At 38.3% G+C, this 11,132-nt stretch overlaps 1 protein-coding gene and 1 pseudogene across 2 annotated transcripts in view; both read right to left on the reverse strand.

Moving 5' to 3' along the window:
* Positions 1-11,132, reverse strand: part of LOC139962192 (fibrinogen-like protein A) — a 73,299-nt gene that overhangs the window by 19,111 nt on the left and 43,056 nt on the right. The gene's annotated exons all lie outside the window — the stretch shown is intronic.
* LOC139961262 (UDP-N-acetylglucosamine transporter-like) lies at positions 84-7,674 on the reverse strand (annotated as a pseudogene).

An 11,132-nucleotide genomic window follows, 5' to 3' on the forward strand; every position in this document is an offset into this window, starting at 1 on the left:
TTTAAGGCAGCTTGTAAAACAACTGCTCGACTCAAGGCACTTAACACATCTCATCTACCAATTCTACATATCTCAAATGTGACTTAAACTTTGGACACCTCCCTTTGTTTCCCGTTTGGCAAAGTTTCTGCAGGTGGTGCCGGTTTGGGTTGTGGCTGACTGTATGTGAATATAGCTATTAGAACTAGACCAGCACCGACGCAGAACTGTAAGTTAATCGTGAAACCAAAGAGGTACACGGAGACTACCGTCGATATGATGATACTGAGAGAAGTCGCGAAGCCTTTCAGAATGTTATCCGCATATTTGACTACCACCGCTTCCAAGAGGCCTCCAAAGGCTTGTAACCCTATCACGGTCCAGACGTACTTGGTGTAACCAAAGAAAAATCCCTTCTCCATGATATCGTCGCCATCTTTCATCCACATCCCAATCAGACCAAAGAATACGCCAAAGAGACCCAACTGTACATTACGTAACCACAGCGATGCCGACGAGCCCTTCAGAATCTTCTCAAAATAGACACCGGCAAATCCGGAGCTACAGTAATACACGAGACTAGGACAGCTACCATTCCTGTGTAAGCACTCTGACTCTGCGATGTCTTCTCTTGGGCAGCTTTAGTAGGGTCGCTGGGCTGAATCTGGAAACGGGGAGGTAAACAAGAATTCAAGAATAGTTCCAGACCAGAGCTAAATGTAATGCAAACTAGTATCATTTCTCTCTTTTTGCAAAATACAGAATATTGGAAGTCCAAACAAGTAGTATCATAGAAATAAAACAGAAATAGAGAAAAAAAAAACTTGATAGAAATTTAAATGGTATTCAACATTTCCAACAACTCTTTTAAAACTCCTAAACCATTCCATAAAGTGCTTGCTTAGATGTTCCAACAATCTACACCTTGTATGAGTTTATCTGACCCTCACATATGAAAAAGAGGGACTTTTTTGTTGTTGTTGTTGAGTATTTGAAATGTCAACATGAAGGTGGGTGCCACTGGGTGGAAGGGATGGGGGAGGTGGGGGTGTGGGGTGTCAACACCGATGACCTTTAAGGAATTTCAGGAATAAGGTCCATGTAGAATTAGCCATCAAACAACAAGGATTTTCTTGACAGTGAGACTTGGTTGAAGAAACAGGAGATAAAGCTGGTATTCTGTTGGATTTAACTGATATCAAGAACTCAAGAAAGAAGCTGAGGACTGTCAGATGAGAAAACTCTCTTTAGATGAAATCTGTCTGTATATATAACCATTAACTCTGTCCTAGGTCTGATCGCACACAGGTATTCTTTTCCACCGCCAAGCTGTTCTTATTTCTTCCTTTAGAATAGATATTTACAGAGGGAGAGAAGCACAGAGAGAAGCATAACCAATAGTGACAGATTACCAGCCATAATAACTCAGCCACCCGAGAGTCGAACCTCGGGCTCGGAGCATGGATCAGAAGCTGAATTTCAGTTAGCCGTTTAAGACAGCTATGTCTGAACGAGGAACAATTTAAAATGTTTGGGCCGGATTTCCTTCTCTGTGTATGAATTTGTAGCTTACCTGTACAATTGCTACACCGACAAAGAGTAGGAGAAGTGCTAACCACTGCATCTTAACCAGTCTCTTCCCTAACAAAAGCACACAGAACAGGGCAGTTGTTAAAATCTTCAGTTGATAAGACACCTGAAAAGAAAGAAACAAGTGTACTTTAAGTTTTTTTCACTGTTATTATTGTGAGTAAAAAGGCAAAGGAATTTTAAAGATAGAACTGGATCTGAATCAGTGATGTCAGGAATACAAGCCTGGCATTAAGCAATAATAAGTAGTCATTTTACTAATGATAGTAATATTTTATATTTATATTTTACTTGTACTGTTACTGTACTTGTACTGTTACTGTACTTGTACTGTTACTGTACTTGTACTGTTACTGTACTTGTACTGTTACTGTACTTGTACTGTTACTGTACTTGTACTGTTACTGTACTTGTACTGTTACTCTAAGTAGTTAATGTACTTGTACTGTTACTGTACTTGTACTGTTACTGTACTTGTACTGTTACTGTACTTGTACTGTTACTGTTGTTACTGTACTTGTACTGTTACTGTACTTGTACTGTTGTTACTGTACTGTTGTTACTGTACTTGTAATGCACTGTTACTGTACCTGAAATGTTGCTGCACTGAGGTTTGAAACAGCCACAAAGAGCAGGTTGTTTTGAATGGTATAAATACCAGATGGAATGGCTAGTTTGAATGTGTCTCTGGCTTCCGTGACAATACCATGCCAAAGGTAATTCAAATATTCCTTCACGTTTCCTCCCTTTTGAATGAAAATCATACAGAGGCAGGTCGACATCTTGACAAACTCTGTCACAATGACCGTTGTGGTTGAAAAGTAGTTTCCCAGCTTGTGTTCTTGTGTATCGCATCGTCAGAATCAGGGAGGCATTCTGAAGAACTAGCAGGACCAGGCTGATGTACTTGATGTTACAAAACCAATGTTTCTCTATAGAAAAAAAAGAAAATAATATGCAATATTATTTACTTTATATGTAAATGGTGGTTTACTGATAATCTTTGCTAAAAGTGTCCACCCCCCGTTCCCCCCCTCCCCATCTACCTCATTCCCAACTCTTCTACCCAATTCTACCCAAGTAAGAACATTAACTTGTTAATACATCACCAAAAGCAAATTGGCTTAACCCTCCATCAAAGCATATAGAGAATAAAGTTTATATCAAAGCTTCTTGTACAAATTATGAAGTAGTTAAAATTAATATGGAATGCGAGGATGTTAGAATTTGGGAAGGTATTACACGTATTGCATTTATAAACGATTAGACCAATCATCACCAAAAATTGGTTGACATCTTTCCAAAGAAGGAATAAAGGAATGAGGTAGCCAGTACATCATATAAATCTTAACATAATTGGTATCACCTCATAAACATGCTTTATTAAAGTTTACTCTAGAGGCCGAAAAAAGCGACATGCTTCCCACTTTTTTTTCTCTCTTGCAATGGAAGCGAACAAAAACTGAAGATTGAATGGATTTGCTCATTTAGTGCTGAAAGTGCATTTGCAAATTACCCCTCGGCCGGGGGGGGGGGGTGGAATTCACTGGGGTTAAGAAAAAGAAGGTAACTTATTTAATTAGAATTTCCACCCAGATCAGTTACAATTGTAGTGAACATGTGTCATAATTAAAAACATAGAAACATCAAAATTAAAAACAAAATCTTACCGATACTCTTCCTTCTCAAGGAGCTTGGCAGAAATACGAATCTGTTGTCGGAGAAACACAGATAAATCAAACAAATTAGAATAATTTCTTGAAAGACCCCATCAGATTTGTCGATTTGTAATTATGTTATTTTACACATGGTATTTTCATTATTTCAACAGAACAAAAGGGATGCATAATCCTCCCCCCCCCCCCCCATCGATTCACCAACAATTTGAAACTGCACCACATTCTACAGCAGATGTTGCTAACATTTAATTCAGTGTCCCCAACTCTCTCGCCTGTGTGTCTATAGAGTGACGTAGCTTGACTTAGATCTGTTGGCTTACCAGTAGACATGTAGCATATGGCGACTTCAAGCCTCCTTTGGTGTACTTGGACACCATCTTGGACACTGCCATGGGGTCATTTTTCCTGACGTAGTGGAGTAGGCCGAGGGCATGGTACTGGACCATGATGTTATCACTGGAAGCGGCCTCTTGTACCTCGTTGACCCATCGTCGGACAACCTCCAGGTTCTGCTTCATAATGTGCTATAGTACAAAAGACAGATTGGATGTTGTAAAATGTGCAATGAAAGGCCTGAGTTAACAGAGGGTAGAGGGTAACAGAGGGCAGAAATCAGCTTACAGCAACGATCAGAGACCATCAACTTAAACAAATATTGGAGTCGCTTTTTGCTTTAATTTCTGTAAACTTTTTACACGATGAAATGTGATGAATACTAAGGATTTATATAATACTAGCATTTACATGTGCATAGGAGAAAATCTTATAGAATCAATTGGTATGAGTAATTCCTTGTTAATTAACCTTTGTTTAATGCCCAAAACAAATTGATAGAGCTGCCCTACTTGACTTTGATCAAATGTAATCTTGTTTTAAGCATGTTGGCAAGATTTGGCAATTTAAGTAAACCAAACGAAGAAAAAAATAGGTTTTCTCCCCCAACAAATCCTCCTTTCAATCTACAACTCTTTCTTATGGAATGCTTTATCTGTTATCATAGCAACATGCTACACATTGCCTCACAAAATGCAGAGTCATTTCAGTTTTTGTATACAGAACCTTACTATTTTCAGTATTTTTACATTAACATACATGAACCTCGAAAGAGTTATAAATACAAGCACTCAATATTCCCTGTTTCTCTGATAGAAGAACAGCACACACTATTGCTAAGAAAAGTTACGTTTTAAACAATAGTACTCTCTGACCAAAGACCTTTTGATTCATATTCCAAAAAAGAAGACAGAAACTCACCAGTGAGGATGCCAGAGCTGCGCTGGAAACACTTGGCAACTTGTCAACGATGGCTTGCTTCATAAACCGCTCGATGGCTTGAAGCATCGTACTCTGTGTATGGATGAACCAAAATGAAGCATATGTAAGTCATATGATTATGAACTTATTGAAGACCAAGCATCATTATCAAGCTGTTGATTTGAACAATTCGTATGTTAATTAAATACAAATGATTGACATCTAACTACAATTACACAATTCCTGACCAGAGAGGATACGCAAATGATGTGGAAAGAGTGACAAAGAAACTTTAAGACCGAACTACACGTTTTTCTTTTGTGTCTACATTGGATCATTTCTTCTACATTGGATCAAGGAAAGGTTATCTGTATAAACAAAGTTTAGAATTGTAATTTTCCTCTCACAAGTTGAAGGTCGATGAAGGTGATCAAACTTTAAGTTCACATTGCACTGAATGTTTATTAAGATGTAATGAAAGAAACATTGACAGTGTATCCTATAATGCAGGGCTCATGATTCACATAGAACACACATGCCTGTAGCACACATTCGACGGCATTCCTGCGATCACATCCCAAAGGTCGAAAGTGATATACTCAAGCAAAGATAATAAAGTTACTGACATCGGTGATTTTGCAGAGTGCTCGGATAGCTGCAGCTCGGTAAAGGTCCTCCTTGCCAGTCATATCCCTGGTCAGACTGCTGGTGACGATGATGACATCATCAGCGATATCAGCCATCTCCTTGATTAGAAGGTACACCATGCGACGAAGCGTCACCTGTAAAAATCGAGACCAGTGTGATTAAACTTTACGTAATGTACTAGATATGACTATTAATGAGAACTGAGAAAAATTAATAGAGTAGAGAATGCTCTTTTAGAAAGAAAAACATGTGTACATGAAAATAATCCTCCAGCCTAAATTACAACAAAAGAGTCAATTAGGGAGAGCATATTATTAGTATATATGACAAGAATCAATTAGGGAGAGCATACTAGTATATGTGACAAGAATCAATTAGGGAGAGCATACTAGTATATATGACAAGAATCAATTAGGGACAGCATACTAGTATATGACAAGAATCAATTAGGGAGAGCATACTAGTATATATGACAAGAATCAATTAGGGAGAGCATACTAGTATATATGACAAGAATCAATTAGGGAGAGCATACTAGTATATGACAAGAATCAATTAGGGAGAGCATACTAGTATATATGACAAGAATCAATTAGGGACAGCATACTAGTATATGACAAGAATCAATTAGGGACAGCATACTAGTATATATGACAAGAATCAATTAGGGACAGCATACTAGTATATATGACAAGAATCAATTAGGGAGAGCATACAAGTATATATGATAAGAATCAATTAGGGAGAGCATACTATATGACAAGAATCAATTAGGGAGAGCATACTAGTATATATGACAGCAAAAAAAGAAAAAAAAGTAAGCTGATTGAAAAGGGGACCACAGCTGTTGACATAGAGGAAACAAAATCAGGCTACTTACATCACTTGACTGAAAAAGTTTTGTCATAGCAAAAAAGTCCCTGTGGCTTCTGTTCTCCCAAATTGTTCTCCTTGGTTCAAGACATACATGATTTTTGTCAATGTGTGACAACATTTTCTTGGCTTGATTGGAGTGTCATTGAAAGAACGGGCCTGTAAAGCAAGGAGGAGGTAATTGGTTTTTCATTGTATAATTTGAATGATGCATTCATCAAAAACAAATTAAAGAAGGAAGAAAAAGGGAAACAAATTTAGAATGGTACTTTCCCCAGTATTTTTTTATTTCATTTTGTGGTTTATTCAATTTACTTAATCCATAAATAATGAAATAGTAAGTATCTGTGTAGATCAACTGATATCCTGTACAAGAATGTGTTTACATTTATTTGGTTAATTGCATTTCCTATATATTTTTCACCTTGGTCACTACCTTAATTGTTTATACACCTGTTGCATATATTTGAACACCAAGACAGCGGAACACAGTGATCAAAAGAAATATAAGAACCACGTTTCGAAACTCTGTTATTCCACTCTTATGTCATGTTGTGACCAAACATAATATTCAAAAGTGTTTACCTCTTGGATAACAGTGCTCTTCTCCAGCCCTTGGAAGGGGTTAGATGAGGCACCTACAAAGAAAACGAAAACAAACACCAGTATTGAAAAAATGAAGCATTTGTTCACATCACACTGATCAATTCCCTTCCAATCTTACTATAAATTTCTAAGAACAACAAAGTTAAAGCCAAAGTTAAAGTTTAAGCATAGCTAATCAAGGTACTGGTTCTAGTATCCCACAAGTACTTACTATTTACACTTGTCTTGATATGCCTTGACACTACATTATGGTACAAAGAAGCACACAATCATACAGTAATCTATGGTTTGAAATGTTCCATGGAAACTAATCTACAAATTAAGCAATTGAAATCTGCACTTTTATACAAAGCTGTTCAGACATCCCAATGGCAGATGATACATCAGGCTTGCTAAGACTTTATTGTTATTGGTGGCATTAAGGATAGTCAATCCACACTGACCTTGTGAATATATCAAATTTGGATTCTGTTTGTTTGATGACTTCAACTGACCCTCTGAAGGCAGAGTGAAGTTTTAAATTTATCAGTTTATTCTTAAGTTTTACCACCAAATACTAATGTGACTATGCGACCTGCATGTCCTAGCTTTGTCCTGGAGCATAGCCTAGGCCTACCAATCCTAGTCGTTAGGCTGACACAAGTTACAATCATTCATAGTTTATTAGTAGACATAGGCCTAGTCTTATTTAGGCTGTTACACAGTCTTTTCGGGAATCTTAAACTTCCCTGATTTAAACTAGGTCAAACTTAGGCTCACCCGAAATCCACAAACAGCACAGTTGTACTCTAGCCGCTAACAGTAAAAGTTCGGCTACTAATACTAGCACAGTAACTGTGTTCAGCCTAAGTTTGGCCTATTGCTTAGGCTACACAATATCTGCGAACACATACTTAATACACTAGGCCTAAGTTGCTAACGTTAGGACTTAATTGATCCTTGCTACGCTTGGTAAACAAAGGACGAATGTGTTCAAAATGTGCTTTGAAATAAAAATCAAAGTTAGAATACCTTCTTCTTCGTCCTTTTTGTCTCGCCTCAACATCCTTATCTGGTTCGTAAATGCTAGTAGAAAAATCCAGGTGTGTCGGACACCGCAGCAGCCGTATTTTCGTGTGTAGAGTACACGTCAAGAGCAACAAGAACCTTAGTTCAAAGGTCAATAAATTTTCGACACGGAGTGTAGAAGTAGCTCACCAGTCGTTTGCAAAGTCAAATATATACGTCATCACAATGCTACTCGCGACGAGGCAGTCGTGTACTTTGTAATGACACTGACGGGTGGTGGTGGTGGTGGGGGGTGATCTGTAGCCAGCAATCAACAGCAATTGTGTTATCAAACCTTATTTAATTGATGTAACCGGTTATGCCAGAGCTTATTTTGCAGAGACCTAGCCGTTACTTACAACGACATCATACAAAAGCAACCGTAATTAATGAACGTACAGTAAAATATGAACACATACACGGCTTACCAGTCAAAACGTCCCTTTACCAAAACTTCCCGTACCAAAACGTCCCTGCTTTTGGTCAAAACGTCCCCGTTGGTCAAAACGGCACCGTAAGTCGAAACGTCGCCGTCTATCACATTCATTCACAATTGTGAATATATGTTAATTTTCATACTTTATATATAAAAATATATAAATTTTCATACTTTTTCGAAAGCGAATTTTCAGCGGAACAAAGAAAAAAAAAAAAAGTCACGACATTCAACTTCACAAGTCACGACATTTTACGGAAGCAAATATTCGGAAAAAGCAAGAAAAAAAACCCCATTAAAACACATTATTAAATATTACATCTAAAAACTAAAAACATCCACACTTGCATTCCAACTGATTATAAAAGCGGGGACGTTTTGACTCACGGGGGCGTTTTCACTGCGGGGACGTTTTGGTAAAAAGTGGGGACGTCTTGGTCTTAAAAAAGCGGGGACGTTTTGGTAAAGGGACGTTTTGACTGGATACCCATATACGACAGATAATATTGCAGGTGGGGCAAGAAAGAATCACAAAGGATAAGTTTGTAAAAAGGTATCAAAAGTTATGAAATCTGAGTCGTAAAATAATAACAGCTTAGTACCTATTGTGAGCATTCTCATGAAAAAGAAATGCTAAAAATAATTCCAACAGTTCACCATCTATCGAAGTCAAACATTGGAAACAATGTACAAGTTCCAAACTGCCACAGTGCAAACTAATGAAACAAACATGTCTTTATAGCCTCGATCTATTCTTACCAGAAATTTTCCCGGTTTCAAAAAATGATACCTTGACGGCCTGTCAACTTCATTTGAACAATTTGTTCAACTTACCGGGAAAGGTCTTAACTCCGGTAAAATATTCCAACCGACATTAAGGCTTATACCAGCTTTGATTTCTGTGTTCACAGACATCGAGTGATGGTTGTAATATATCATATAGGGTTACCCCCGTCATAGGCTCCGTCATCAAGTAGCATATATACGTCGCAACTCGATGTTATCAAGTTCGTCCAATCGTCATTTATGAGTTATTGGTATATAACTTATATCAAATCGTAATATTTGTGGTTATGAAATACTCTTATTTTGCAAGGCTTTCACGTTTGCTAAAGAATGCATGACTTTTACCTCCAACATACTAGACTTTTAACGAACAAAGCGTAATATTAGTTTGAAGAAACTTTTAAGTTGCATTCACGTGTCTATTCTCTATATACCATACCATACCATGCCATACCATACCATGCCATACCATACCATGCCATACCATACTATACTATACTAATTATATGTATCAATATTCTAGTCACAACATAACCATAGAGATGTTCATTTCTGTTCATCGTTTGGTATTTATGTAGAAGCATGACGGAGGAGTCGCCTTTAATCATGTGATTTTGGCACCAGTGCCTTAAGTTGGTTTGGTCATATTATAAGAGACAATGCATACATCGATTGCATTCTCTTTGTTCTATAAGTGAACGGGAAATATCCTTCCTTCCCTCTACCCCTAGATAAACGCCTAAGTCCCCAACGGAACTTTGCCTGCTGGCCCATTTCATAACATATATATTTCAACAAAGTTCTGCAGTTGCAAAGGACTTATATGCATGTCGAAATGACCGTGAAATATTTCCCCTTCTCTTTTCATGAACCTATGCACAGCCTATAATGATAGTTTATATAGACAAAGATAGACAGTTGCTTCATTGACTTACACAATACATTCGTTACTTTCCAAGGTATTTATAGTTTTCAACTGAAATTGATGTACCCACTACGTACTACTGCTGATGGCTTCAATGAATCACGGACCTTGCAAAAATTTACCCATCATGACCGAAGGGGTGATAGTTTTTCATCGTACTTTCCAAACCAATGTGACATGTCTATTCTCCTTGTGTAGCATTTCTGTTTGACCAGTGAATTCAGTGGCGACGGAACCGGGTGGGGGGGGGGGGGCTTGGGGGGCTCAGCCCCCCAATGAAAAAGTTGAGGGGGCAAATGCATGGAAAAAGTTGAGGGGGCAAATGCATGATTAGCCCCCCCCCCCCAATATTTACCAAGGCTCCGAAACGTGCATCTGCCCATTTTCAATGCATACTTGTCGATCTGTCCGATGCACACGTATACTATATGGTGTAATAATTTTAGTTAATGCTGGGGGGACCCTCGGCTCGTCCCCTGGCTATAGACCACATTGTCACCCCGTGAAAAGTGGAAGCAGTGAGTGTGAGTACCGGTAAGCGCAACACAACTTTGTCTTAGGCCAATGACTTGCCTCATTTCAGCCAGTTCTCCAACATCCCATTACTATACACTCAAAAACGTCTTTGCGAGTACACTACGAGTAATAGCTACTCTCTTAAAACACCATCGAATATACAAATTACAATGTTTTTACAGACTTTTACATGCAATCTGAGAAATTGCAGGCTTGAGACCAATATTTTAGGGCTAGGTATTCGCAGCATAAAACACTCGGGAAGTGCCGTTTCCGGCCATCTGTGGGGTTTGAAAAACCCAAAATTTTCTTGTACGCTCCGCGCCAACCGATGGTGGCGCTCCGCTTAGATAGTCTCCACACATTAGCCCCCCCCCCCAATAAATTTTCCCTTCCGCCGCGCCTGAGTGAATTATTAACATTCATTTCGATGACATTCAACACCTTCAATTGATCTTCAATCTCTTCATTCCCTTCGACATCCAATTAAGCCATAATCAATAATGATATACATAATAACTGCAAACAAGCCAAAAAAACAATTACTTCACTGGGTGGTCTCTTTTGGAACTCTTCACGAGAATAATTACTACTTTGGCGGATGGTCATTATTCTTAATTATTGTGGCATGGTACTTTCACAGTAAAACACATCCGCCTGGAGAATTACTTTTGACCTATACAGTGTTATTTCCTTCAATGTCCCTACAGCCAGACCGTATCATTGGCTGCCTCTATGTGCATGTGTGGTATTTGTCACCACCATCATACTCCACGTCATCCACAATGAGTGT

The sequence above is a fragment of the Apostichopus japonicus genome, chromosome 20 (assembly GCF_037975245.1).
Source record: "Apostichopus japonicus isolate 1M-3 chromosome 20, ASM3797524v1, whole genome shotgun sequence".
Lineage (NCBI taxonomy): Eukaryota > Metazoa > Echinodermata > Holothuroidea > Aspidochirotida > Stichopodidae > Apostichopus > Apostichopus japonicus.